This window comes from Dreissena polymorpha, chromosome 3, assembly GCF_020536995.1.
Source record: "Dreissena polymorpha isolate Duluth1 chromosome 3, UMN_Dpol_1.0, whole genome shotgun sequence".
Classification (NCBI taxonomy): Eukaryota; Metazoa; Mollusca; class Bivalvia; order Myida; family Dreissenidae; genus Dreissena; species Dreissena polymorpha.
Window position 1 is genome coordinate 61,705,614 of NC_068357.1, and position 24,962 is coordinate 61,730,575.

At 34.1% G+C, this 24,962-nt stretch overlaps 1 long non-coding RNA gene across 16 annotated transcripts; it reads right to left on the reverse strand.

Annotated features, from left to right (window-relative positions):
* Positions 1–14,277: 14,277 nt before the first annotated feature.
* LOC127874425 (uncharacterized) lies at positions 14,278–22,026 on the reverse strand. 16 transcript variants are annotated; one of them, XR_008046913.1, is made up of 5 exons: positions 19,719–22,026; positions 19,416–19,499; positions 15,676–19,250; positions 15,483–15,542; positions 14,278–15,318 (listed from the first exon to the last, which is right to left on the reverse strand). It is a non-coding gene; the product is annotated as an uncharacterized LOC127874425 (long non-coding RNA). The 16 variants fall into 16 exon arrangements; XR_008046912.1 differs by having other exon boundaries at positions 15,676–18,887; positions 19,163–19,250; positions 19,416–22,026; XR_008046910.1 differs by having other exon boundaries at positions 15,676–18,998; positions 19,163–19,250; positions 19,416–22,026.
* Positions 22,027–24,962: the final 2,936 nt, after the last annotated feature.

The following is a 24,962-nucleotide window of genomic DNA, read 5'->3' on the forward strand; positions in this document are numbered from 1 at the left end:
CCAGGGCCCGTATTCACCAACCGATTCTTAGACTTAAGAATAAAGAATAGACTTAGAACCAAGAAAAATGTGTTCAGTGTTTGAATATATACAGGCCTCTACTGGTGATTATGTCATTAACAAAATGTTCTATATGAAAAATAATATAGAAAGAGGTGTTTACTGCAGAGTTTGATTCAAAATTAAAGAAATTATTGAATAGTCTAATTCAAAGAATTTTCTTTATTTTTTTACTCAAGTCTAAGAATTGTTTGGTGAATACGGGTCATGGTCAATGTGTTCGTTGCACAATAAAACTAAGTCAGGTCAATGAGTTTGCTGCATAATACAAATAAACCAGGTCAATTTGTTTGCTGCGTAAAACAACTAAATCACGTCAATGTGTCCGCTGCAGAAAACAACTAAATCACATGAAAATATTTTCTGCATAATACAACCAAATCATGTCATTGTGTTTACTGCATAATTACCAATAAATCAGGTCAATATGTTTGCTGCATAATACAACAATCAGGTAAATATGTTTACTGCATAATGCAACTTAATCAGGTAAATGTGTTCACCGCATAATACAACAAAATCGTGTCAAATTGTGTTTGCTGCATAATGCAACAATGAGGTCAATGGGTTCACTACATAATACAATCAGATCAATGTGTTCGCTGCATAATGCAACAAACAGGTCAATGTTTTCACTGCATTACGCATCAAACAGGTCAATGTGTTCGCTGCATATTGCAACAAACAGGACAATGTGTTTGCTGCATAATACAACTAAATTAGGTCAATGATTTTGCTGCATAATACAACTAAATCAGGTCAATGTGTTTGCTGCATAATGCAACAATCAGGTTAATGTGTTCACTGCATTAAACAACTAAATCAGTTTAATGTGTTTGGTGCATAATACAACAATCAGATCAAATCGTGTTCGCTGCATAATGCAACGTTTATGTCTATGTGTTTGTTGCATAATGCAACAATCAGGTCAATGTGTTTGCTGAATAATGCAACAAACAGGTCAATATGTTCACTGCATAATACAACAATCAGGCCAATGTGTTCACTGCATAATGCAACAACAGGTCGATGCGTTCACTGCATAATACAACAATCAGGTCAATGTGTTAACTGCAGAATGCATCAAACAGGTCAATGTGTTCACTACATAATACAACAATCAGGTCAATGTGTTTTTTTTCATTAAACAACTAAATCACTTGAATGTGAATGCTGCATAATTAAACACTCACTTCAATGTGTTTGAAACAAAATGCAACTAAATCAGGTCAATGTAATCGCTGCATAATACTTCTAAATCAGGTCAATGTGGTCATTGCATAACACAACTAAATCAGGTGAATGTGTTTGCTTCATAATGCAACACTCAGGTCAATGCGATGGCTGCAAAATGCAACGAAATCAGGTCAATATTTTTGCTGCATAATACAAAAAATCAGATAAATGTGTTCGCTGCGTAATGCAATCAGGTTAATGTGTTGGCTGCATAATACAAGAATCAGGTCAATGTGTTATCTGTATAATGCAACACTGAGGTAAATGTGCTCTCTGATTTATACAACAATCAGGTCAGTGTGTTCTCTGCATAATAAAACTAAATCATGGCCATTCATACCTTGACAAAGAAATTAGTTTTAACAACGATGTATGCATTTGATTTTTCGTTCATTCGCTCTTCTTATTGATATCCGAGTTTTTCAAATTGCAGCGTATTATCTTCCTCTGATTTATGTTTAAGTGCTACAAGGTAACAACATTGCAGGGCATTGACCTAATTTTTGTAAAATAATACATGTCATTTACTCACAAACTATTTCATTAAATTTCTATTTGATTAATTGTTTTTAAGCAACAAAAAATACACCTGGAGCAGTTAGGCAAAACTTCCGTGTCATAAAAATATGAACAATCAATAGGAAACATCCTTAAGGGTATGGCAATTTAAAAAGTGCTTTGTTGCAGATAATATTATAACATGTATATTGCCTTTCTAAGTTTAGCTTGTCAGCATAATCGTGGCAGTCCAACTAGTGTTTTCCGGTCAATATTAGCAATGTTTGTATGAATCCGGAGCGAAATATACATAGGACAATTTGTTGGTGACTATCTGATATATCTGTTAAGTTGTTAACTCTTATCGTGTTTAATTTGGTTGTTATTGTATTTATGAACTATAATGTTCATAATAGCAATACTTTACTATCGGTCCTTCACTGTCAACATTTAAGTATGCCCTTTCGTTTACCAGATCTGTTTGCCGCTCCTCGCAAGTAGTTATTTCCGTTGATCTTGATTGTGACACCAAGTTGTATGTGGTACTTACAGTAATATATTAAAAAGTAGACCCAATCCGAAAATATTGTGTATGCCCAGGCATTGACTGACTGAGAGGTATATAATGATTGACTCATCCTTCCATCTCTACATGGTTAACACAAAATGGAACATTCCATATAATATCAATTATGTTTCCAACAAAGCTTTCATACTTGAATGGATGTTGTCCTTGAACACTATCAACACACCCACTCTAACCTTACCTCATGTTGCTGTTGACGCTGACTGACCTACATTTGGCTCAGACTAATGCAGAGTCCAATCTCTTGTTTAACCCTTTTCCACTAAGATACATATTTGCACACATTTGTATTCTCTTACAAAATACTATTAAATTAAATTCCTATTTAACAAGTTTAACAAGATGCAAGTTGTAAAGGCAGCATACAAACCTGAACAGTCTGCGAGTTACTCGCAGGTTAAGAGTAAGAACGGTATTTTAGAACTTTTCTTTTTTCGTCAATCTGGTTGACTGCCCTTTAAGGCTAGTGACTAATTACTGACTTTACAATACTGATCTATACATCGTATTTTAAATTATGTTTCTTTTGCAAAGTATGCTGTCTCATCATGTGTTTTTAGAAGTCCTTTTCTAGACAGAATTTCACAATCAACACCCTACCAGCTCAATGGAAATATGTATAATAGGTACCCAATATACATAATTATGTATCTTTTTCAAGACATGGCAGTGGGGGAAAGATTCGTGCTTAATATCATTCAACATTTATTTCTATGAAGTCAGTAAAGAGCCACTAATTCAGAAAACGGATGCAATTTTTATAAATTGCTATTTCCAGCCATCCACTATTTAAGTACTCACAGTCAACAAGGGTGTGTGTTGACCTTCTTGTTTTACTGTCGCTGTCTTATCCAGAGGTTTTGACCTAGATTCCTTTCCATACTTGTATGCAGCGAGAACATTGATGGCAGATATAATTGCGCACATGTTCATGTTTTGTGTATGTTCATGCTATTTGCATCTTCCTCCCATGTCAACATTAGTAGATTTCACGTAAACAATCTGCCTTCCATGTAAACTTAAGTAGATTTTACGCAAACAATTGAAGGCCACAATTAACTGTGCATGAAATATTAATGCTAGACATTTTTTAATATATAAAAAAAAATAGTTGGCAATTTCGTTATGCTCTCTTCCAAAAACACTTTTAATAATTTAACATTCAGACTGGAGGAGGATGAATGGTAGATTGTTCTCAAGTGGTTCAATACAGAGTCATGAATGCATACTTCAACCACTAGTTAATACTAGTTAATAACTAGAAGTGTTCTCCTCAACAAGGAAGATTTTATTCATAATGAGAAATGTTTAAGTGAAACTTAAAGTGATTTTTGAAAGACACACTCAGCTTAACAATACCATCATTGTGATTATATACTTGGAAAAAGTATCTTGAGTATGAAAACCCACCCTTACCTATTTTATGTAGACAGAGTTTAATTAAAGGTTAGTGTGCGACAAATCACGTGGTTATACTGCAATACATTATGGAGTAATTCTGTTATCAAAACTTGTAAATGTTGAAGGGCTTTTTTCTTTCTTTGCGTGTGGCTTGGGTCAGCCATCTCACAGTTTTTATGCAAGCATTTCACAAATCTAATATATCCACACTATTTTACAAAACCAGCCTTTGTAAGTTGTTTGACATTTAACAGACATTTTATATTCAAAAGTACCATTCATCCGTCTGTCTGTCACAAACTTTTAAGAGCTATATCTCAGAAACTATTTAAGTTTTTCAACCTGAATCTTCATAGGTGTATATATATAAATGAGCAGAAGGGGGATATCAATTCAACGAATTTGCTTGTTGTTAAGGAATTACAAGTAAGAAACTGGTGAAACCAGTGTTGTAACGTTATTTCGGCTAAAAAAACACACCTGTGCATTGTATAGTAGAACTTGAGAACCTTTGTTTAAAAAGTCAGCATGGGGATCCAGATTTGTTTGGATGAGGAGTCACTTTAAAGATATCACAGTAAGATTTAAGCATGCACTTTTACAACGGAAATACCTTGAATCAGAAAGATCATGTGACGAAAGTGAAAACACTTGAGTAATGTAGTACTGGCAGAGAGCGAGGCAATGGCAGCAATTTGGAGAATATTTTCTTATCTGTTTATATGTGTAAATTTTCTTTAAAGCTTGAATAATTTCTTTTCAAATATATTAAATTGCATTTTCATGAAATGCATTTTAATGTCAAATATTCTTAATATGCATGATTTATAGGGAATCCTCTGCGCATGTGACGTGGCACAATTGTTATTGACAAAGGTTTTAAACTTGGAAAAATTATATTGCTTACATTTCTCACACGAGAACTAAAATTCAATGGATAACTAATGTGTCTAGCCACACAACAGAAATCACATAGACAAACATTTTAATGTTTGTCAAAAATATTGACTATGGATCATTGAAGATACAGTTAAACCTGTCAGAATTTAGTTGCTCATATTATGTATGCTTTTATTTTTCGAAAGCAAAAGTGTCCAGCCAATGAAAATATTTTACTATACCTATGCATAAAAATCATCATTTTACAATTTCTACAAGTATGTGAATATTGTTTGTAAACTTTTGAGGAGTTTGTGACTAAATTTCTCACCATTTTGAAATTTGTGGGGTTTTTTTCAAATAAATTGAGCGTCTTACTTTTACTTCACAAAAAAGGAAAGAGAGCCCTCTGTTGTCATGGTAATTAAAGAATTCCCAGATGTTCAGTTCAGTACAATGTGCCTCCTTAAATATGTGATATAGGAGACGTTTGACAAACATATCATTTCTGCATTCGGCCCATATTTAGGTAATAAAATGTTCATACATAAGTTACCAAACCTGTTTTCTTGGTATACATTTTGCATGATTAGCTTAATAGTTTTATTGAATGTAATTTCCTCAAATAAACTAAATAAACCTGACAAAAGTTAATATAATTTAAGTGTGTTGTCGTCATGAAAACAAATGTATGTATTATTGTGTGGAAAAAGGGCATATTATGTATAAAAAATCATGTTAGATTTAAAATTATATATAGCTTACGTTGTTTGTTAAGGTAATAAACAACGGTTTGTTTTTCTGATGCTTGTAATTAATTCCTATTAATCGAAACTCCAAACCGTTGGTGATTACCTCACGAAGACAATAATTAATTCGCTTCTAATTAAATCATGTCCATTTTGTCTGGGTAAATCAACAAAACATGCAAAGTTTAATACTTTCATGCCATCAAAGTCGGAACCTACAAGGATTTCATTACAGTTCATGACACCCACAGCAAAGTAGAGCAAAGTTACAGTACAGATCTAATATAGCAAACTCCGATTTTCGGTTAAGGCCAAATAAAATATAAAAGTGAAAATGTTTATTTCGACAATATTTAAATCAAAGTAAAATTTGGGCTAATTGATATCAAAAACCTGGTCAACAGGTTAAAGGTTACGCTAAAGTTGTAACAACTGTAGAAGCTACCCTAATGACTAAATGTTGATCACATTTGGTAAGAATTTGTATCATCACAATATCACAACAAAGATGAAATCTAAGTTAAGTGTATTCAAAACTTAGGTTACCATGTCAAATATAAGAAAAAGCTTATGAACACTATGAATGCTTTGATTGTTTTAACTTAGTCAAATGAAATATAGCCTGAATGGTTAAGGGTCGCATGGGTTATATAGATTTTATAAATATCAACATAATATTCAACATCAGCGCATTCAAAATGCAATGCCAATAGGTTTCATATTATATATATGGACTAACATCCTTGTTAATTATGATCCTGGAGTCTTTATATTCCGCACTCCAGGAACAACATCCTTTTAAACACATCGATAGACCAAAAACTACTTATTACTTATTATATTCTGAACCGCCTTGTCAATTAAGTTATGTAAATTGATGCCTATGTTGTAAATGTATAGTGATTCTCTACAGCAGTTGTTTAAATGTGAATGCAGTGGTAAAAGCTGGCCACAAAACGAGGTTTACATAATTTGTATAACAAAATTAAAAGATTTACCGAGAATTACCTAAGTTGAAGGTTGATCACATCTTATGTGCTTTAGTATTTGCCTTGCATCTTGTATTTTGGTCCTCTACTAAGAGTTTGCTAACGTGGTTATTGGCTTCTCTTTGTGTTGTCTACAATCAGCTTCAAATCTCCACTTCAACCACTGGGAAGATTCGAACAAACCTTCACATTAATGATCAATGGGTGATCCTCTATCAAAGTTGTTCTAAACGTTCCAGTAAAATGCATGTATTGATCATCAGTAGTACGGTGGCATATAGATGACATTCACTCCTTTTTGTTAATCACTCCTCTTATTTTACATTGCACTCCTCTTTTTTCTATCTCGTTCCAACGACATACTTACTTGAGCGAACGACCTACTAACTCGAACTCGAGGGAACAGTCAGCTAAGTCGAGTGAACGATATAGAGAAAAATAGGAGTGCACAACTAAATGAGAGAGGCGTGCAATTAAAAAAGAGCGGTGCAGTAAATATATGAGGGGTGCATTAAACAAAAGAAGAGAGAATTTTAACTATCTCAAGGGAACGACTTACTAACTCGTGGGAACGAGTAAGCTATATTGTGGGACAACTAACTAAGCTAAGGGAACGATCTAGATAGAAACAAAGAGTGCAAAACTTAATAAAAGAGGAGTGAAACGAAACAAAGAGCGGTGCAGTAAAGTGTTAAATGCACTTTCCTTTATTTAATGCACTGCTCTTTTTTCATTGCACTCTTCATTTATTTAGTTATTGACCTGTGGGTCTTTTTTATTTTCATATGGGCTGGGATGGTCATGGAAGGGAGAAAGTGTAAGATTTTGAAGGGAATTGTTCACATATTTTGTGAGAAGGTTGACTGACATTAGTCAGTGATATAACTAAAATAAATTAATACAGCAACAAATTTAAATTAAACAAAAACAGACATATACCGGTAACTACAAATTATACAAATATATAGCAATACACATTGTATGGCATCGTAATATGCTTTTACTTTTTTTTGTAATCTGTATATTATTTTAAGTAGGCATGTTTTGATAGACATGCGTATCTTTGTTTAATATTTATTTTATGTCATTTCATAAACTGTATAAATCCGTTTTAAACCGAGACTGTACGATTTGTCAAATATTTATGAATTTATATAAAACGTGTACAAACTTATTATACATATATTTCAATATAAATTAAAATAAAAGTTAAGAAGGACATGTGTCGAAAAATGCGAAATAAGCCTTATATTTAATTCTGAAATCGACAATGTCTGTACAGTCGAGATCGCCAGCATGTATTTCATGCATGTACGATGTGAATCTAAATTTTGTTTTACGGATCACTTTAATTTCCTGCAACGATATATATTCATACGACACACGAACACTTACTCCGAACCTTATAAAAAGATGAACGCTTCGGTTATTGTAGGAAAATATGTACGAAATAAATTCGTCACAATCGGCTCGGGTCGCTAATTTGTCTTTGCTGCATATTATGAAATTCGTCTTCAATGTATATTTTTTCTTGCCTATGTTGCGTTATTGTAACATATTTTAATCAATATATTACAATTTTACACATACAAAAATCGTATAGTCTCGCTTTTATAATTTTTGTTAAAATTAATTGCGAAATTTTTAACCAATGTATGTAATATTGTTCCATCTAAATCGGTAAAGAAAATGACACTAACACAGGGCATCAACAAGAACGATCAAGAACGTGTCCTTTAAATGTTGCTCAATCTGTGTCAGTTGGCAACATGTATGGGGAAAAATTGTTGCCTTGTTTTACTGATAAGGGATTTGATTACAGAACATGAATATATCTTTAAACATTTTCTATAAAATATGTGTTCGTCATTTTCAGTATACAAATTGACTGCATATTGTTACATCAAATACTGCCTAGGGAAAAAAGTCAGTTGAGGAAGCCAAGAAATCATGCGAGATGTTCTAGCTGCTTACCTACTCTTGAATGTATGGGTTTAGTTTTAACCTACGCCTTATATATTTTAATTTGAGTTAAGAACTCAAAGTTATTCAAATAAAAGTTGGTTTGCTATATTCTCAATTCTTTATTCTAAAAATAAGGGATGTAGTTGACACTTGTTCGTAATTTTATTTCATCGTTCCTCAAAAGGTTGTAACTTTGTTGCTCTGGTCTCTTCCCTACCATTGAGTAATTAAATGGTAATTAAAATGAATGCGTTTTGGTTTTCTTGTATTATTGTTTAATTTGAGTTGCAATGCTATGAGGTTAAATTTTATTCACACTTATATGTATCATGAATATTGCTGGGCCAAGTGTGAGGTTGACCGTTCCAAGGCGGTGACCCAAGCTTTATTCTTATATATGTTTATGTTGTTTTGTATTGTGCTGTGTTGTACTATTTGGCAATTGGTCACTTGCCTTAAATTAATGACCAACTAATTGCATGTCACTAACATGCAATACTGCTCCAGCACCTGGAGTTTCACTTCTTTATTTTCAATGAAAAATTTAAAGATATTATGTTATTCACTTCAGTAAACATATACGAACAATGATTAAAATAGTCCATGTCTTCAGAATATCCACAAAACATGTGTTTATCATAAATCATTAGAACAAATTTTATAACGATGCGCACACTATGACAAGTTGTGTCCACCAATTTATACTTTTAAACATAGAGATTGACGTTTATAAACGCACATTCCAATGACGTCATACTGTGGATTCACTTATTCCAATTAGGTCTCATTTTCGCACACCTACCATTTCTCCAATTTATGATCACTGGGATATTTACCAATTAGGTTTTCCGCATTCTTCACGTTAAAAGTGAAACATCGAATCAGATCAGTCGTAACACCCTATGCCGTTATGTTTCAACATAAGACGTTCTTCTGACGTTGATATGAACTCTTTGTAAAAATATAAGCACAACTCTGGCATGTTAAACGTTTATTTGAAAATAAGTTAATAGATGCACAGCTTTTAACATGCTTTTTCAAACTTTCAATGTGTAATGAACTGCTTGAATGCGATAAGCATAAAAGTATACATCTGCAATAAAGCCTGTATATAGTGAACATATCAAATGACACTGAAGTAAGAGAGACATAAACCTGTAATACAAGTATAAAATTAATTACTGCAAAATCTAAAAAAGATAAGCATTAATTTCTGCCTGCCTTTCAAGTCCAAATTTGAAACATTTTAGTATTTTAATTATAAAAGACAACTTTTTACACACAAATATAATACCTAAAAATCTTACCTTTTACTGTAAAAGTAGCTTTCTTTGAAAACATCCTCTTTCTGTTAGAAAGAACTTTCAATGAGAAAAGTGTTGAAACAATTATATTATTTTACCATCATAGTGGAGAACAGTGTCTTTTATCACATAAACACCGATAAAGTCATATTTCTCCCTATCTAATTACCCATTAGCACAATAGTTTTTGTTTCCTGTTGATATAAACCAGATACAGTAGTTCCATTACAAGGTAAGGGCTTAGTATTTTATTTTTTACCTTGAATAAGGAACACAACTGGCTTATGTTAAAATGATTTAAGTGCACTTACATCCTTTTGGCACATGTATTACCTCTCAATATGTTTGAAAACATATTGTGCCAAAAAGACTTAAGTGCTATTAAACCTTTTTTGCAGTCATGAAAAGGATATAAAGCATTCTGGCATACAAGGGATTTGTCGATAAGCACTTAGTGCACCTTAGTTCTGTCGGATATACTTTGTTGTATACAAGATATGATTCCAGGGAATAGTCCAAATTGAAGAGTAATGGAATAGCTTTCTAAACTTTGATAAAAATTGCACTTTCCACGTTCTGGATCTAACCCCTCGATTTGTTCTAATGGCATCTGGGTCTTTACAGAACAGGTCAGTTCCTTTAAATCTCAGGTGAGCGACTTTGGGCCTTTCAGGCCCTCTTGTTTATGAATCTAGCGATCATCGTTAGGATGAGCACAAGTTTTAGACTTTCATAAACAAACGCGCCGACATCGTAGAAAGAATGGATAGTTGTAACAAGAACCCATTCGAATTATTCGAATGCAATTACTTCCGGAAGCTGTCTGACGCGTACGTAGTATTCCCGTAGCGTCTTTCTTCTTCATCACCGGTACCACATGGTGCACATGGGAGTGGTCCCCTGTCACAAGTCGCCGTAATTTAAGAACTCAGAAGGGACCTCGGTCTTGTTCGACGGATATAATTTTGTTTCTTTAAGTAATGTAATCCAAAACAGGCATACACGGAAACACATACAACGCCTTTAAAATGAAAGCAACTGGCGTGTTACTATAATCGAATAATTGGTGTTTGCAATTATTACTTTTTAAGTGTTCAATCTTATATTGTACAATGATATATAAATCGTCAAAATAGTATACATTCATGTACGGTAAAACTTACAAATACGCTAGCTCTATATGGAAAGGTAACGACATCTTGTTAAAATGTGGTTTTTGCGGCCTTCTAAATCAATTCAATAAAATTACGATACACGAACTTAAATAACCAGATGTAAATGAACCTGACAAGTATGCATTGTCCTACATAAGAAGGAAGACACATGTAATGTAATTTCATGTGAATACATGTCGAATCGCATGAACAACTATGATTGTGTCATAAAAACAATTAAGACTTTTAGTGAAAGATATATGTAGGGGATTTAATTCTTTTTGATAATCAAATATTACACGCTTTTATTATCAAATATAAAAATACGAATAAGAATAAAACCTTAAAACTGTAAAAAAAAATACAATTAAACACAAGACGTTTTAATTATAAAAAACAATTATCAAATTTGATTTAACGACAATAATTACCAACTTAATATAAGGCTCAATTGTGTTTGCGTTAACCAACCCATCCGACCCTCAGTTTTGGTGCAGTCCCTAAACTCTTTTTTTTTGTCTGGTATAGTATGATGAGTTTTAAATCTGCTTTGTTAATTACGCTCATATTTGCAAATTTTACTTAAGCAAACATTTTTAAATTATGATCATATCTCAAGATTATAATTATATCTCTCATTAAATATAGTTAATAGCAACTCAAAATCGAACCTAGTGGCATTTGGTCCCGCGATAAAATTGCCTGTGTAGGTGTGTGAATCATTTCAGAATCATTTCAGAATTTAATAGCTATTGCGTGCCTTTTATCAGCGAATAATTGCTGGTACATTTCAATCATGTACTCGATGACAATTTGTTGGTTCATTTTAATTGTGAGTGCAGCAACTCGAAATCGAGCCTATGGGTATTTGGTCCCGCGATAAAATTAATTGCGTAGGAGTGTGAGTCATTTCAGCGTTGGATTGCTATTGCATGCCTATTATCAGCGAATGCTTAAACGTTAAATTTTAACTGTGCTAGTTATAACGTAGATTTGTCAAATAGTTTTACTACATACCGATTAGCGAAAAATTGCTGGTACATTTTAATCACGTACTCAATGTCAATGTGTTGGTTCATTTTTATCATGAGTGTAGCAACTCAAAATCGAGCCTAGTGGCATTTGGTCCCGAGATTATATTGACTGTGTAAGAGTATGAATATTGCAACTGAGCAGCGAGTATTTGTGTTATAACCAAAGCCGGGACTTGCACCCAGATTTCTTCTCCCTCAAAGAAGGAAAAGCGTTCTGCTTTGAACTACTTTGGTTTTGTAAACACGTTTCATACAAGCTACATGATCAAGAGGTGTCACTCAGCGTTTGTACGGGCTTGTGACCGTTCTTTTCACAGCGAAATGAAAAGAGCCGCTTTACCACCTTGCGATATGCAATACGGACTAGCATACTAGCAAACAATATAGCCTTTACTTTTGCCATGCATTAACGAAGAAACATTGGCCTTTCGGCGATGGCTAAACCTCAGAAATCCCATTTAAATAGATATTTTTTTCACATCTTCCAGAAATGTTCTGTTGCATAATTTCTCAAAATATCCTAAATCAGATAATATACAATAACATGTGGACATCTGTTCCAGTATCTTGCAAGACGAATAACTATTTGTGGAGCTGTAACATAGCACAACCTTAGATATGTTACTGCCTTTCAACTGTGTTATTTTATCAAATATATTTCATTGATCAGACACGACAGATTTTCATTTCAACTTCACGTGAACAAAACACGTTCGTATCAAACTGCAAAATCGCATTGTAGTGTTTGCAGACCAGCTGCTGCTGAGAATTTTCTTCTACTATACGAATGTGCCTACATATCTGTTACATCAATGCATCATATACTAGTATTTTATCTTACAACCAAACCATAGCATTGAAGTAATACTGCTTTTCAAACAGCGCTTGTTAATATCAACCTAGGTAGCAAACTATGCGATCGAGTGTAGATTTGGCCAAGAGGCAAAAGTAGTTAATATCGCAAACTGTTATGTATATAGATTTTTTTCATCCATATTTTGTATTATGTGTGAAACAAAACTGCAAACTACTGTGTACACTCGAAAGCTTACAAACGAGATGATTGACCAGCGCTTGTCAATATCAACTCAAGTAGCTAACTATGCGATCGATTGTAGATTATATAGTGTGTTTTGTTCGTATATTCTACAAGCGCAATATAAAGCCTAAATACTGTTGAACGTTTGTGTTAATGTGTCTCACTGAAAGACAAGTAATACCAATAACGAGCCGTTGTACAAAATGTGTATGCAGTCAAAAGCGAGTAACTGCTTTGAGTTTACGAGTCACTGCTTGCTAGTTGCAACGCAAGTAGTTTATTTCGTGCAATTAATGTTCAACGCAACACTTAGTAGCATAGTTTGTGGCCGTATGGCAAAAATCGATTGTATTCCTTAAATAAGGATAGGATGATGAATATTGCTATTGAGCAGCGAGTAGTATTCGTGTTATAACCAAAGCCGGGACTTGCACCCAGATTTCTTCTCCCTCGAAGAAGGAAAAGCGTTCTGCTTTGAACTACTTTGGTTTTGTAAACACGTTTCATACAAGCTGCAGAGTGTAGTTTTGCTATGATTTGTGTACTGACTCGTGACCGTTTCTCCTATTTGAGTACAAGAAATGTCGCTTTACCACTAAATGTTTGTTTAACTTACTGTCGTTTCAAAATGGGAACATTCGTATTGTTCTGTACAAACATTTGAGTTGTTGAGTTTCGAATACGGCTGTATTGTAGCGAAACGTTTCAGATCGGGATAAAACTACATGCAACTTTTAACGCAAAATTGCTTTGCACAATTTCAAACTTCATGATCATACATCGAAAGTTATGAAACTGCGTATATAGTTTTTATTTATTTTGCTAGCGAAATTTTAACATTTCATTGAATAACGCAAGTTTATGGCCATGTGGTGAATGTCATGAAAGTCGCTTAAACTGATGTATATACTTTTTCATCATATCATCTCAAATGGAAAGTGAAAATAATCCCTAAACGTCATTTATGTAGTGTGTTTTGTTCGTATATTCTACAAGCGCAATATAAAGCCTAAATACTGTTGAACGTTTATGTTAATGTGCCTCACTGAAAGACAAGTTATACCAATAACGAACCGTTGTACAAAATGTGTATGCAGTCAAAAGCGAGTAACTGCTTTACGTTTACGAGTCACTCAATGTAAGTCTCAACACGAGTAGTTCGTAAGGCGCAATTAATGTTCAACGCAACATTGAGTAGCATAGTTTGTTGCCATATGGAAAATATCTTATATCGGTTAGTCATTCATATAGTTTTTTTTATCGTTTTACCTCAAATTCAAGTTTGAAAGTTTTTTGCTTTGTACGTTTGCAAGCTAGTGGTGTCACTCGGCGTTTTCACGGACTTGTGACCGTTCCTCTTGTGCTCAGACAAGAGAAGTCGCCTTCCCACCCAGCCTAGCAGACTTTGTGCATTGAAGCACTTAATAGAAATGTTATTGCTCGGTCATCGGTCAGGTTCGGTCAACGCGTGCCTGCGTTTCTGAGAGAGCCAGATTAAGATATTTCGTGTCACCGTACGAAAATACCATGGTGTCGCATAGCAAAGCACAGGCATGTCACCATGCGTGCCTACCACCCTTCCAACAGCGCAACAATGTGGTGTTGAAAGGATTCCCAGATAGTGTCGAAAGTATTGACGGTCATAACGGGGACGAGTTGCTTTATAGCGCCTCATTTCGTATTGACTTGCAACCCCGCCCTAGACCGCTACACAGCTAAATGGGCAGGACTCCATCTGACTATCAATCTCAGCGATCATAGTTTTGAAAAACGTCTGCTTTTTAATTGTTGGTATTTGGTACTTGGAGTCTCTTGTGCCAAAGTAGAGACTTACTTTTTGTTTAAAGATGAAGCAATCATTAACTGGTTGGTAGTCTTAACAGTGCGTCAAGATAAGCACCGTGAAAACATTTTAGCACCGAAATACCGAGGTGTTCACCCCCAAGTGCTATCAGTGCGCTTCACACTTGTGGAGTCTTAAACCCCTCGGCCGCCCAAACACAGTTAATGACTGTTAATGTTTATTTTTTGTTTGATTTTGGTATTGCATAGTTTAAACACAAACACATACATCAATACATCAATATTGCTGGCCAGCGCAATAAAACAAGGAAAAAAAAGGTAGGAGAACAATCTCCTTTAGTTTTCATGTAAAAACATAAACATAAACATACACACTGTCAACACTTGCCACTTGCAACACCGAGTTCGTTTCAGTTCAGAATGTACACATTTTTCGATCGACACACATTCGCAATGTTACATGGATTCACAAAGATACATGGATTCACAAAGTTGCACTGATGTCCATACACGGGCCAATGTTCAAGTTATCGGTGCGATGGACCCACGGTTTTGTCGCAGCTATACGCCACACGTATGTATTGACTACTCGGTGTCCACATCAAGGTTTGCAAATTGGCACTGAAAATAGAAAAGCAAATTGTGTTAAACAGTAAACGATGAAAGTAAACAGCCTGAAATGATAAAAACATGCATGTGTAATATACCATGGATCAAATAAAATAGTAAACACAAACTGCTAAAGAAAAACACACAACTCTACCAACTGTTTGACTGATACTTACTTTTTTTTATTGTGTTGCATGTTCAGGCGCCTTGCTGTTACTGCTCGTCTTGCAGTAGAGCTGAAATGAAATGAAAAGCATGATCAGAAACTTTCACTGTGTTTGTACAACTTACAATTTATGTGCACAATTTTGCATTTAAGTATAACATAACATTAAAACAATCTCAAACAATTGTTCAACTAATACTCACTTGTTTGTTTTGCTGTTTCCACAAAGGCGCCTTGTTGTCACTGCTCGCCTGGAAGTAAACCTGACACGTCTAGTAGTAGAAAACACTCGTCTTGTAGTAGGGCTGAAATGAAATTGAAAGCATGATCAGAAACTTTTGAATGTGTTTGTACAACTTACAATTTATAAACACAATATTGAACTATAACAGTAAACTTGAAACAGATAACAATTTTACTTACCTATGTTGTCTTCGCTGAAATACAAAAGTCATGTTCATAGCAATCATAGCATATTAACACACAATGAATACAACTCAAAACTTTTAGTAAGAAACTCAGTACTTACTTTGTATTTTGTATCCAATCCCTCTGCTGGCAATCTTCTTCAGTCCACAATCGAGCTGAAATCAAGACTCAATGCATACATGTAAATTTTGCCAAATAATAAACAGAACTGTGAACCAAAACTTTAACTAAACAAAACTAACTTTTCAACTGTAATGGTACTCACCTCTGGCAACTGAAATCATACAGACATTTTGCATATCAAAATACATTTTTAGTTTAAAGATAAGAATGATTTATGAACATTTTACTTACACAAAGCATAAATATAAAAAACATGCTATGATGAAAAAAACAATATGTATACAAAATTATACATAAAGAAACACAATAAACTTACCATTGCTGACCTGAAATTGAAAAAAGCACATTTTGTATAGCAGAATACAAGTCATCAAAACAGTTCAATATGAAAATTAAAGAAAGTTAGTGTACTTACCACAGCTATACTGAAATGAAAAAAACATTTAGCAATGCATAGCAGTATACAAATCATCAAAACAGTTCAATATGAAATTATAGAAAGTTAGTGTACTTACCACAGGATACTGAAATGAAAAAAACATTTAGCAATGCATAATACAAGTCATCAAAACAGTTCAATATGAAATTATAGAAAGTTAGTGTACTTACCACAGCCATACTGAAATGAAAAAGAAACACATTTTACAATGCAGAATAATCAAGACTTACCTAGCTGATATTGAATCATTCTCTGTTTCTCAACTTCTCAGTTGTCCAAAAGTCTGCTCTGTAACGACCCACCATTCCAATCTGAAAAATAGTCAAGCATAACAAAGCACAAAACAAACCAAAAGAGTAGTTTACTTACCTCATATTTTGTGCAGGTTTTTAACAGCCAATTTTCTTCTTGAAACCTGTATTCGTCTCTTTTTTGACCCACTGTGGAACAGTCACAGCAATGTAAGTCTGAAACATAGAAGGGCATAACAACATAACATACAAACCAGTATATTTGTTTTGACTTACCTCGTGGCTAGAGTTGAGACACAGCTGCTGAATTTCTTTTCTGTCACAAGCTGTCAAAACATCTCTGCAACATCTCTGCAATTGAAACCTTCAAACAGAGTAAAACAGAGAAACATTTTGTATACAATATAGTAAACACTTACCTTGTTATAGGCCTGAGTTGCAGCAGTGATTCTTTCTTGAAATCTTCTTCTTTTGCATCACTGCATGAGAGACCTGAAAAATAGCATGCAGTGCAAAACACATGAGTTAAATTAAACCAAAATTTTGTTTCTACTTACCTTGCTTCTGTAGAGTTGAATCACAGTAGTAGAATTCCTTCTTCAAACACATTTCTCTGTCTACACCAGGAACTTGAATCTGAAACAGAGAAAAGCATCACATCAAATTGTACAACTCAAGTGCATTCATTCAATGCTTACCTACTTTCTGTTGAGTTGTTTCACAGCAGCTGAAATCCTTATTCACTGTTGGCACTGCTATGAGACCATTTCTGCATGTGAAATCTGAAACAGAGCAAAGCAAAGTATGCATGGTAAAAATCAAACAAACAATTGTAACACTTACCCTGTTTGCAAGTCCCATTCACTTTCTCAGCAATGTTCCTCTTCTTGAATCGTCTTCGTCGCTGACTACAAGTACACCTGAAACATAGCATGCACAAAACATACCATATAAAAACAAAATACAAGTGTCCATACTAAAATGAAACACACTTACCTTTCTGCTTTGCTCAGCTCTGTTCGACTGTCAACTCTTCATGTCATGTCGTATCTGAAACGAACTAAATCAAAACATGCATAGCACACTATCATTGATAAAATATTGAAACAATTGTATGCTTCATAGCTGTGTTTTTTCCACTTTACATCACAGACAACTGGCGATCACAAAAGTAAAGACATTTTTGTACTACTCAAACATTAAGCTCACATTCACGAACACCAACCGACAGAGTTGTTATAGAGTGATAATCCCTAAAACTGTAAAAAAGAATCGAAATCAGTGTTCATTCATCATGATTTATTGAAACAAATGTATATTACAATACTCACCACAGCCAACTGAAATGAAATAGAAATGTTAACAGCATGCAAACAAATGTCAATCAATATTTAGTAAATATCAACAAAAGCATTTCGATACACAAAGTAAGTGTTCACCATCATAGTACATCATCAGTTAGTTCGACATCCCACGGTTGCTCAAGTGTTAGTACTGGCTAGCATTTACCCTTTTCAGTAAACCGTCACACATCAGCATTTTTAGACACAAGTACTGTGCAATTCAACCCTTGTTATCATCTTTCACAGACTTCTATGAGTAAACAACTGAAAAATATAAAACGTTTGTACTCACTGTTTGGCAGCTCCAAGAAACACGTCTGTTCTGCTTGCCATCTGGACATCCACTGAAACAAAACATCTTCAAACACACATACATGTAAAACGTTTTTGAACATAAACCAACACAGATCAATTTTGAATTATCCATCTGTACATGACACACATGAAAAATAGCATAAGTTTACTATCACATTACAGCAGTACAAATGAAAACAAAAATTTGATCGACTTACCTTGCTTCTGTAGAGTTGAGTAACCGACGTGGAAATCTTCTTCCATGTGTAAACCAGTGACTCGAATCTGAAATAAAGTAAAGAACACATTGTACAACTCAAATCAATGAATTAAAACTTACCTTACTTGTGATGAATTGTGTCTCAGCAGTTGAAATCCTGTTTAATTTCTGCATGTAAAATCTGAAACAGAGCAAAGCACGCATGTTACAAATTAAACAAACACAAGTGTTACACTTACCCTGTTTGCAAGTCCCAATCACTTTCTGAACAATGTTCCTCTTCTTGATTCGTCTTCGTCGCTGTCAGCAAGTACACCTGAAACATAAAAGCATGCACAAAACATCCCATATAACAACTATTTTGTACTTACCATATGAGTGCTTTTCTGTTCAGGTCAGCTTGAAAACCCATCACTGCCATCAGCATCTGAAAAATAGTACATCACAAACAAACAAACAAACATAACATATCATAAAAACAGTTTAACACAACAGATATGAGAGCTCTCGCAACCACGTCTGTTCTGTTCGACTGTCCAAAAGCAAGTGACAGTACTTCAATTCACTAACATTGAGAAATTCTAAACTTACCTTCAAGGCTTGTTGAGTAGCTCCAAAAACAAGACTGCTTGGCTCCACTGTTCACTCCAACTGTCATATCATCACTGGATAAGCACTCCTGAAATGTATTGAAACAAAACATGCATAGAACAAACATTCAGTCAAAAGTACTTACCTTTCACTTTGTCACTGCCCTGTGCTCAACTCCAGTCAGCATGACATCTCTGCTTGAAAGTCTGAAACATATAAAAACATGCAATGCAAAACAAACATAGTTACTTACCTTCTAGCATATTGTTGGAGCTCCAGAAAACACGACTGTTCACTTCAGCTGCCAGACTTAAACTGCCAGCACACATCTGAAAATCTGAACAAAGCATTCATGTTCCATACTGTACTAGCCGTATGATTTTGAGTTACTGACATACTTATCATCCAAAAAAAGAGTACATGAAAATCTAGCAAAAAATAGGTTTTCATCTGTTCACGAGTTATACTCTGAAAGAAACCATGATGATGACAAAACTCACTTTATCTCTTCTTTTGTCAAAACACAAGTGTTCATTGTGAAATTTAACAAACTTACCTTTTCGTTTCCCAGCTCTGTTCAAATGTCAGGTCTACATTTCATGTCAAATCTGAAAAAGATCTACATCGAAAAATGCATAGCACACAATCTGTGTTAAAACAGTAAATGTTTGTTGTATTCAAAGCTCCGTGTATTTTTCACTTTACACATCACAGACAACTGGCGACCACAAACGTAGAAACATTTCTGTACTACTCAAAACATTGCTGTATGAACGCCAACCGACATATTTTTGTTAAAGACTTATAGTCCCTAAAACTGTTCAAAAAGAATCAAAAGCAGTTTTCAGTCATAATCTTTTATTGAATTCTATACATAGGCAATACAATCTACAGTACTCACCACAGCCCACTGAAATTAAACATCATGAAATATACATGTTAAGCAATACATTTATCATATTATAGTGCATATCAACAAACGCAATTCAATAAATTTTATGCATTCAGTAAGTGTTCACCATCATGTTACATCATCAGTTCGATTAGCATCACCACAATACATCAACTCATAATACTGGTTAGCATTGAGCTCATGCTATAGCTATCATACATCAGCATTCATAGACACTAAAAATCAAGTAATATCTACAGTACTCACCACAGCACACTGGAACAAAATAGAAATGTTAACAGCATGCAAATACAAGTAAAGCAATATCATATTTAGTACATATAAGAAAAGTATGTCAATACACCATCATATTACACCATCAGTTCGTTTCACATTTCCACGGTAGCTCAACTTTTAGTACTGGCTAGCATTTAGCCTTTTCAATAAACATTCAGCATTTCTAGACACAAGCACTGATTAATTCTACCCATCATATCATCATTCACATCATTCCATACTAAGTGTACAATAACAGTTTTCATTAAGCATCGTTAACTAAAAACCACACATACAAGTTAAATCTGCAATACTCACCACAGCCCACTGGAATAAAATAGAAATGTTAACAGCATGCAAATACAAGTAAAGCAATGTCATATTTAGTACATATAAGCACATGCATTTTCATGAAATATGTTTCCAATGTTTTTACATCATCTGTTCGTTTCCCAAAGTAGCTCAGTAAATATTTTGTAACACCATCATCTCTCATCACAACATATCGACACTATATCAGTACTGAGTAATTTATGCCCAACTCATTTCACTTCTCTATCAGTACAACAACTCAGCAATAATACGCCAGCCGCTTAAAATCATCATAAATCATCATACACAGTGAGACACGTCAACAGTCAAACACAAAAGTTTGTACTCACGTTTTGTAGAAACCCATCCACACAGCACGACATCTGAACTTCAACTGACAGTCAATCGATTCACACCACAACACAAATTTAATTGCACACAACTCAAGTCAAAGTCAAGTCGTCATCTCATAACAATAACCTAACACTAAAGTCCACCAGTCATTCAATAACCCGAGTACCAAGTCATATTCTATAACGCGAAGTCAATTTAACTCTCAAAGTACAAGTCAGTAAAACTCAAAACTTTTCATCAATAGTCAGAGCTCACGAAAGTACGTCCGTCTTCGTCAACGTTCAAAAGTCAACTGAAACTTTTTAATCGTAAAAATATTTCAAAGTCAAATTTTTTTCAGAGCTCACAAAAACAAGTCTGTCTTTGTCAAAGACCATCAGTCAACTAAGATTCTGTCGTAGTAAAAAAAATTTAAAAGTCAAAACTTTTTTCAGAGCGCTTTAAAAACACGTCCGTATTGGTCAATCTCCAAGTCGCAACTGAGCGTTCTTTACCCGCGCAGTTCAAATTATAATGAGGTCACGACGTCGAGAGCTTCGAAAAACACGTCCGAACCCTTCAACGACCAAACGAAGAATGACAGAAAAGCACATTGAACATGTTTATTCTTCATGATTTTAGTTACGATTGAATGTGTATTTGATGAGAAATAAAAAAATCATACTTAACATGCAAAAATCCTACAAATATTGACTTTGTGATGATATTTTTTCATGACCATACAAGCCGAAATATTCACACTCACAGCTTGAATGGGCATAAAAATTGATAAGCATGAGTCCGTACAATCCATCCAGTATTTCCTTCGAGTTAAAGCAAATCCATGGTCTTTAGGTCTCAAATCTTGTTATGAGGCGTACTCAACGCAGATTTTTATAGTCAATGTTAAAACGACAAAAGGCGAGTATATAAAAAAATCTAGTCAAACATAGATTTACTAACCTATCATTCTGAAATAATCCTAGATCATATCAAATATGTGAGTAATCCATCAAAATATTTATTACTGAACATTTAACATCAGCACAAAATATTCCCGTATACCCATTTAGTTTTCTACATAGCCTGAACAATTCAATATTTATTTTCAATTCCGAGAACTCAAATGTTTTCATGACGTTCGACTGACGAAAGCAGCTCGATATGATTTCGCACTAACTTTATTAAAGAGCAACTATCGCGCTGTGATTTTTTCAACTGTGTTTTGTGATTTGTACTAGTACAACGAAGATATAGAAAATAAATATCAAACCACATATATCAAAATGTTCAGCACACTGGCGCCTACACAATGATATACAAATAGTATGGTTATGTGTACAATTGTTCTTGAAAATTTGAAATATCGAGAAAATTTGCGTTAAAATCAAAATTTCATAACTCGCGCGTTCGATTTTGTATACACAAATAGTACCAGTATGAGCGCATCGAAATTTCGGTTCATCTGGTGAAAATTTTATGGAATTTGGACAACTGGTTCTATAGATATTGCACTTAAACCACTGTCAAAGAAACACAATTTTCTATCGTCGATATGTAAACACCCCTTTAAGTTGAAAGATGAGTTTCATTGAAATGACGTCGTCGATTTGCACTGACAACGAAGGGTCAAAATTACGATTCATGAAATGTGTGTTTGTTGTGATATGGTTTTCTGCCCGTATAACTGCAGCGTTTTACAAAAACATCAAGTATGTTACACCAAAATGCACAGAAATAAATTCCCCATCGCATGATGCAAATATTACTGTATCATATTGCGAAATGAAAATCTTTTCTTCATATCAACCCAAGTTTTACCAATAAACAGAAATTTTGACATATATCCACTTATCTACTTGCAAAATATTTAAACTCTTATTGTTCCTGTTTATTTGCTGGTTATGATTGTGAAAATTTCATCGAAATGCGTTCACGCGTTAATGTGACAGTTAACATAAACCGCTTCGATACAAACACAGTTTTATCAACTATTCGCTATCTAACGACGTTCGGTTTAACTCTACTGAAAAGTTCAAAATGACGATAAGTGCAAATGCGTTTTGTCGAAGTAGTTTCCTTGTGATCAGACTTATTGTGGAATATCATATATCAAAATGCGCAGAACAGAATTCCCTATCGAATGGTATCAATTGTTATGTACTTGTATTGAATGGGAATTTTTTTCCTTGTCAGCGAAGTGATTTTCATGCGAAAAACTAAGAATTTCTACTTAATGCGAATATGTTAGCAAAAAATGATCCCCACAAAACTTGTTGCTATTAACACGTTTCATATTAATGCGAAAATTTTTGGTAGATCGGTCAACTATTTGAAGAGAAAACACGACCTCAACTTTTTCGTATAGTGCATTTCGCTGTAGATCTACACTTTAACAGATTCAATGAGATGACGTTGTATGTTATGAAGAATTTATCAAAGGCGTGTTTTAAGCAAAATGGTTTTCGGTCAATATTGAAGCCAATTTTCAACACACTATCGAGTATGTGGTATCAAAATGCGCAGAATTAAATTCTGTACAAGCAGATGTTCAAATCACCCCAATATCAATGAGTACAAAAAAGTTTTCTATTCACCGACTCGTTTTCAAATCAAACATCTGCGATTTTAACACACACGCATAAATGCTAGGGGAAATTTATCAGCGTATAATTTATAGCTAATATCTCACTGAACAAGATGATACAAATAGCATGGTTTTATCTCAAGTGGTTGGGAAGAAACGCGAAGTTAAACTTTGTACGAAATCACTGTTCTATTCGCAGAGAGTTTTCGACGTTGAGTCAAAATGTAAAGTTAAAGACAGAAATGCGTTTAGTACGAAATCGTTATCGCACTGTATTTTTTGTTTGTTTAGACATACGATTAAGTGGAATACATCAAAATGCGTGGAATCGAATGTCCTACAAGCTAATACCAAAATGAAGATAAATTCTCTTAACACGAAAAAGTTTTCTTGTTAGCGAATTTTTTAATGTTGAATATCTTATGCAATGAGTCGTGTGAGAACAATATAGGCGAGACAAAAATTGTAGCTATCATAGGATTACATATTATGGTGAAAATTTCATCAGGATATCATGAGACGTTTTCGAGCAAATTGAGTTAAACCGATGTAACTTAACATCTTGTTTCGTTTGTTTACATGGATAAAAGACGACGTTGTAAAAATCTAAAGTTAAAGACAGAAATGCGTTTATGACAAAATCGTTATCGGACTGTTTTATTGTTGTGTCTAAACATACGGTAAAGTGTAATATATAAAAATGCGTGGAATCGAATGTCCTACAAGCTAATACCAAAATAACGATAAATGCTCTTAACACGAAAAAGTTTTCTTGTTAGTGAATTTTGCCAAGTTGAATATCTGACACAATGAGTCGTGTGAGAACAATATAGGCGAGACAAAAATTGTAGCTATCATATGATACAATACTGTGGTGAAAAAATCATCTAAATATCATGAGACGTTTGCGAAAGAATTGAGTTAAACCGATGTAACTGAAACTTTTCCCTCGCTTGTTTACATGCATAGAAATGCAATGACGTTGTAAAAAATCTAAAGTTAAAGACAGAAATGCGTTTTGTACGAAATCGTTATCGGACTGTTTTATTGTTGTGTTATGATATATAGTTAAGTGTTATACATCAAAATGCGTGGAATTGAATTTCCAACAGAATCATACCAAACTTAAGATGAATGCTCTTAACGCAAAAAAGTTTTCTTGTTAGCGAATTTTGCAAAGTTGAATATCTGATACAATAAGTCGTGTGAGAACAATATAGGCGAAACAAAAATTGTAGCTATCATATGATGCAATACTGTGGTGAAAAAATCATCTAAATATCAAGAGACGTTTTCGAGCAAATTGAGTTAAACCGATGCAACTTAAACTCTTTCCCCGCTTGTTTACATGCATAGAAATGCAATGACGTTGAAAAAAAATCTAAAGTTAAAGACAGAAA